Raw genomic sequence first — 6,696 nt, forward strand, 5'->3', positions numbered from 1 at the left:
CAGGAGACACGTGAAATATCCTATTTATTATATACTTTTTGTGTTGCTGTCTACCGGAAAATTACTTTTTTCCATTACTAGTGTAAAACCTTGAAACCTCCTCTCCTCTGAAACCTCTCCCTACCTAACAAACAGGGACGGTTCACCACCCATTGTATTTACGACTTAAAAAGTAGTTCCGTGTTTACAAAATCTTAAAAAAATATAAACAAAGGTATAAAACATATTTAGGGTCACGAAAATTCTTTATCATACATGTGGATATGATTCTATACAAAATCAACTTTAACAAAAAATATTCTTGAAACTATGAGACCATTGTTGGAAGCGAAAGAATACAGGCTGCTCAAGTAACACAAATGGCGCTTTGCGAAACGAACATTCTCGATTGACGAGTTAAATGAGATATTTCAGATTATAACGAAACATTTTCGAGAGAATAACAAACGACAAGAAGCGATATGAACTCCATTTATGACCATCTGTCATTATTTTGCCTTGTTAGTGCGGAATTAACGTAAGAAGCACGTCAACAGTTTGTGTACGGGCTCGACACTTACGATAAAGGGAGACAATTTAAGGGGAGGTAACTCCTGCATGACAATAGTTCCGTTAATGTGTCATGTTCACTGCAGTGAAATATGAAGTGTTGTGTTCACTGCAAGGAAAATATCTCTGCTCAACTTCCGGTCTTTCACGATGAAGTATATAATAAATTAAAATAAAGTGATTTTTGTGTGGGTGTGCCTTCATAGTGTTAAGTCAAGTACTCCTACTTGTGAACATGTTTCAGCATTTATTAATAGACCAATATGCAATTAATGAAAACAAATCGTTAGCTATCAGCTACAGTGTATTATTGATTACAATCTGCAAGGATAAAAGCAGGTACAATATATGAGCGAGTTGGGCTTGGCGCCACTTTGAACATCATGCAAGTTCAATAGGTCTTTAGCAACCCATTCTTGCCGTTAAAGGCGACTATGCTTGTCGAAAGTGGCGACTAACGGGATCGGGTGGTCAAGCTCGTTGACTTGGTTGATACATGTCATCGATCTCAATTGCGTGGATCGATGCTCATGATGTCAATCCCTGGATTGTCTGGTCCAGACTCGTTTATTTTACAGACCGCCGTCATATAGCTGGAATATTGCTGAGGGACACGTTAAACAAAAAAAACAAAAAAAACAAATAAACTTTTGATGTGGGAGGAAAGCCCGATGTGATGCAGGTGTTAGACTTTGATGAAACCCATGAAAACGGATATGGTGCACACAAACCAAGAAACATGATCACGGGGAATCTGGGATTCGAATACAACGATTAATGATTTCTTGGACGCCTAAAGGATCGAACTCTCTACAGCGAATTGCAGCGACGTGGACGACTGGGCCACCCATTCCCCAGCGGGAAGGAATAATGAAGTGCATAAGACGTTAACTTATTTGCAATAGGATGCGTAACAAATGTCATGTTTTATTAAATAAAAGCGACAAAACCTTTCATAAGCAATAAGTCCATTGAACGCTTTTGATATCACAAACACGTGGTCATTAATCACATTATCAAACAGTGGTGATACCAGGTCTTCCCCAGTAAGTGAATGTATCCTGGCCTACCGGTGGCAACCAACACAAACACATGCACATGCAAATTAAGTAAAAGGTGGATACACTCCAATCAGTTTCACACAAACATCTTGCCTATCAAAATAGTATTTGCAACTGCATATATAAAGTGAGTGACATTTTCAAGCTAGTTACATCATTGTAAATTGCAAATCGGAGATATAGGTCAATTTAAAAAAAGTACCCATGGAGCTTGTTTGAACGATATTTGACTGCAGATATAGCAACCAGGCTATTGAAACTTTTGAACACTTCAAGCAATGGGTTAAGTATCTCCACTCGAACTTTCTCTCCAAGGTTTTCGCCCAGTTGAACTACCTTTCAAGGGAGTCTTAGACGGGATAATCATTTTATGTACGCTTTGACACATCACTGATGTTGGATGAACCGTTCTGACTGACGTAAAATGTGGACAGAACAGATTAAGTATCATGTACGTCCATTGCACAAATATTTCCCTATTTGTTTTGGGTGTATTAACAACAATACTATTGAAGAAAGATAAATATTCTTCTATTCCAACACTCATTAGTACCACAATGTTTCCACATGGATTGCAGCATGTCTATCAAAAATAATTACAGAAGTTCTGTGTGACTTTAATTTTAACTCACTCACTCACAAGTTAAGCAACTACTGTTACTATTGTACTATCGGCAAAAAAAAACCCCGCAAAAGTGATATTAGTGACATACATTATATATCATATAAATAATCAACAGATAATTGTTCAAAATTGGCACACATCATTGTCATTGACCCAGGTTTCAATATGGCACACTTGGAACAGTAGATTTCCTGTTCTCAATATCTTCTATGGCCACAATAACTGACTGGCGTCGTCGTCCCATGGCTTCTAAGGCCACCATAACTGACTGGCGTCGTGGTCCCATGGCTTCTATGGCCACCATAACTGACTGGCGTCGTCGTCCGATGGCTTCTGTGGCCATCATAACTGACTGGCGTCGCCGTCCCATGGCTTCTATGGCCGCCATAACTGACTGGCTTCGCCGTCCCATGGCTTCTTAGGCCACCATAACTGACTGGCGTCGCCGTCCCATGACTTCTATTGCCACCATAACTGACTGGCGTCGTCGTACCATGGCTCCTATGGCCACCATAACTGACTGGCGTCGTCGTCCCATGGCTTCTATGGCCGACATAACTGACTGGCGTCGTCGTCCCATGGCTTCTATGGCCACCATAACTGACTGGCTTCGTCGCCCCATGGCTTCTATTGCCACCATGACTGGCTTCGCCCTCCCATGGCTTCTATGGCCACCATAACTGACTGGCGTCGTCGTTCCATGGCTTCTATGGCTACCATAACTGACTGGCGTCGTCGTCCGATGGTTTCTATGGCCATCATAACTGACTGGCGTCGTCGTCCCATGGCTTCTATGGCCACCATAACTGACTGGCGTCGTCGTCCCATGGCTTCTATGGCCACCATAACTGACTGGCTTCGCCGTCCCATGGCTTCTATGGCCACCATAACTGACTGGCGTCGCCGTCCCATGACTTCTATGGCCACCATAACTGACTGGCTTCGCCGTCCCATGGCTTCTATGGCCACCAAAACTGACTGGCGTCGTCGTCCCATGGCTTCTATGGCCACCATAACTGACTGGCGTCGCCGTCCCATGGCTTCTATGGCCACCATAACTGACTTGCGTCGTCGTCCCATGGCTTCTATGGCCACCATAACTGACTGGCTTCGTCGTCCCATGGCTTCTATGGCCACAAAAACTGACTGGCTTCGCCGTCCCATGGCGGCAATCAGATCCCGAATTGTGGCCTTTGGAATGTTCACCCACTATTCCTGCAGTGATTGTGCCATCTGTCGTAGGCCACCATAACTGACTGGCGTCGTCGTCCCATGGCTTCTATGGCCACCATAACTGACTGGCGTCGTCGTCCCATGGCTTCTATGGCCACCATAACTGACTGGCGTCGTCGCCCCATGGCTTCTATTGCCACCATGACTGGCTTCGCCCTCCCATGGCTTCTATGGCCACCATAACTGACTTGCGTCGTCGTCCCATGGCTTCTATTGCTACCATAACTGACTGGCGTCGTCGTCCGATGGTTTCTATGGCCATCGTAACTGACTGGCGTCGTCGTCCCATGGCTTCTATGGCCACCATAACTGACTGGCGTCGCCGTCCCATGGCTTCTATGGCCACCATAACTGACTGGCGTCGCCGTCCCATGACTTCTATTGCCACCATAACTGACTGGCTTCGCCGTCCCATGGCTTCTATGGCCACCATAACTGACTGGCGTCGTCGTCCCATGGCTTCTATGGCTACCATAACTGACTGGCGTCGCCGTCCCATGGCTTCTATGGCCACCATAACTGACTGGCGTCGTCGTCCCATGGCTTCTATGGCCACCATAACTGACTGGCTTCGTCGTCCCATGGCTTCTATGGCCACAAAAACTGACTGGCGTCGTCGTCCCATGGCTTCTATGGCCACCATAACTGACTGGCGTCGCCGTCCCATGGCTTCTATGGCCACCATAACTGACTGGCGTCGTCGTCCCATGGCTTCTATGGCCACCATAACTGACTGGCGTCGTCGTCCCATGGCTTCTATGGCCACCATAACTGACTGGCTTCGTCGTCCCATGGCTTCTATGGCCACCATAACTGACTGGCGTCGTCGTCCCATGGCTTCTATGGCCACCATAACTGACTGGCGTCGTCGTCCCATGGCTTCTATGGCCACAAAAACTGACTGGCTTCGCCGTCCCATGGCGGCAATCAGATCCCGAATTGTGGCCTTTGGAATGTTCACCCACTATTCCTGCAGTGATTGTGCCATCTGTCGTAGGCCACCATAACTGACTGGCGTCGTCGTCCCATGGCTTCTATGGCCACCATAACTGACTGGCGTCGTCGTCCCATGGCTTCTATGGCCACCATAACTGACTGGCGTCGTCGCCCCATGGCTTCTATTGCCACCATGACTGGCTTCGCCCTCCCATGGCTTCTATGGCCACCATAACTGACTTGCGTCGTCGTCCCATGGCTTCTATTGCTACCATAACTGACTGGCGTCGTCGTCCGATGGTTTCTATGGCCATCGTAACTGACTGGCGTCGTCGTCCCATGGCTTCTATGGCCACCATAACTGACTGGCGTCGCCGTCCCATGGCTTCTATGGCCACCATAACTGACTGGCGTCGCCGTCCCATGACTTCTATTGCCACCATAACTGACTGGCTTCGCCGTCCCATGGCTTCTATGGCCACCATAACTGACTGGCGTCGCCGTCCCATGGCTTCTATGGCCACCATAACTGACTGGCGTCGTCGTCCCATGGCTTCTATGGCCACCATAACTGACTGGCTTCGTCGTCCCATGGCTTCTATGGCCACAAAAACTGACTGGCGTCGTCGTCCCATGGCTTCTATGGCCACCATAACTGACTGGCTTCGCCGTCCCATGGCTTCTATGGCCACCATAACTGACTGGCGTCGTCGTCCCATGGCTTCTATGGCCACCATAACTGACTGGCGTCGTCGTCCCATGGCTTCTATGGCCACCATAACTGACTGGCTTCGCCGTCCCATGGCGGCAATCAGATCCCGAATTGTGGCCTTTGGAATGTTCACCCACTATTCCTGCAGTGATTGTGCCATCTGTCGTAGGTTCTGTGGTTGTTGCTCCGTGTTCGCAGTCGTTGATTCAGTGCATCCCATAAATGTCCTATTGGTTTTAAATCTGGAGACCTGGAGGGCCATGGCAGGACCTGGGTGTTCTGATTTGAAAAGAAGCTGTTGTCAGTCTTGCCGTGTGAGATCGGGCGTTGTCTTCTTTGAAATGTGACGTACGCTTGTTGCATAATAGGAAGGACGTGTGGCCGAAGAATCTCATCCATGTAGCGTTGTGCCGTTAACTTTCTCAGAACTTGCACGAAGTCTGTTCTACCAGTGTAGGAGATGGCTGCCTACATCAGCACACTACCACCACCAAATATATATCTATCATCAGCACGGCGAAGCATAAAATGTGACTCAACCAAACTTGTCTCCATCGCAGTTGTGGCCATACTCTGTGACCTTGGAGCCATTAATGTCACAGTCGACGAGACCCGTGAAGATCCGGGATGGAATAGGTCTTTAGCAACCCATGCCTGCCGTAAAAGGCGACTATGCTTGTAAGAGGCGACTAACGGGATCGGGTGGTCAGGCTCGCTGACTTGGGTGGATCGATGCTCATGATATTAATCACTGGATTGTCTGGTCCAGACTCGATTATTTACAGACCGCCGTGATATAGTTGGAATATTGCTGAGTGTGGCGTTAAACAACAAACAAACAAACACAGTCAACGATGTTCGAACTGGTCGTCTGGCAAGAATGTCTTCAAGGCGTAAACGGTTTCTCGCTGTCTGGACTGATATCCAACGCAACCCCGGTATTAGAGGTGGCTGTGCTGGTACTTTCACTCAAGTGGCGTAGCCGTATGAATCTGTCCTGTGCCCAAGTAGTGATCTGGGAAGGTCCCGTGTTGTCCCGTGTGTCTGATAACCGTTTCTCAGTATTGTAATGGTGCTTGTTGCTCCGTGGAAAAACCGGACTACAACTGAAGATGATGCTCCTGTTTGCAGTCGGCCGATTGGAGTAGCCTAGTGGTTAAAGCGTTCGATCGTCACGCCGAAGACCCGGGTTCGATTCCCGACATGGGTACAATGTGTGAAGCCCATTTATGGTGTCCCCCGCCGTGATATTGCTGGAATATTGCTAAAAGCGGCGTAAAACCATACTCACTCACTCACTCACACGGACATGTTGCTGTAGCTCATCACATTTTGTTGAGCACCTTAATAGAGTGCATTATAGGTTTGTAAGCATATTGCATCCACATGCATGGATGCCACATGGGTTTGTTTGTTTATTTGTTGTTTAACGCCGATCTCAGCAATATTCCAGCTATATGACGGCGATCTGTAAATAATCGAGTCTGGACCAGACAATCCAGTGATTGACATCATGAGCATCGATACACGCAATTGGGGTACGATGACATGCATCAACTAAGTCAGTGGGCCTGACCACC

The sequence above is a fragment of the Haliotis cracherodii genome, unplaced genomic scaffold (assembly GCF_022045235.1).
Source record: "Haliotis cracherodii isolate W230 unplaced genomic scaffold, xgHalCrac1.p SCAF_9, whole genome shotgun sequence".
NCBI lineage: Eukaryota > Metazoa > Mollusca > Gastropoda > Lepetellida > Haliotidae > Haliotis > Haliotis cracherodii.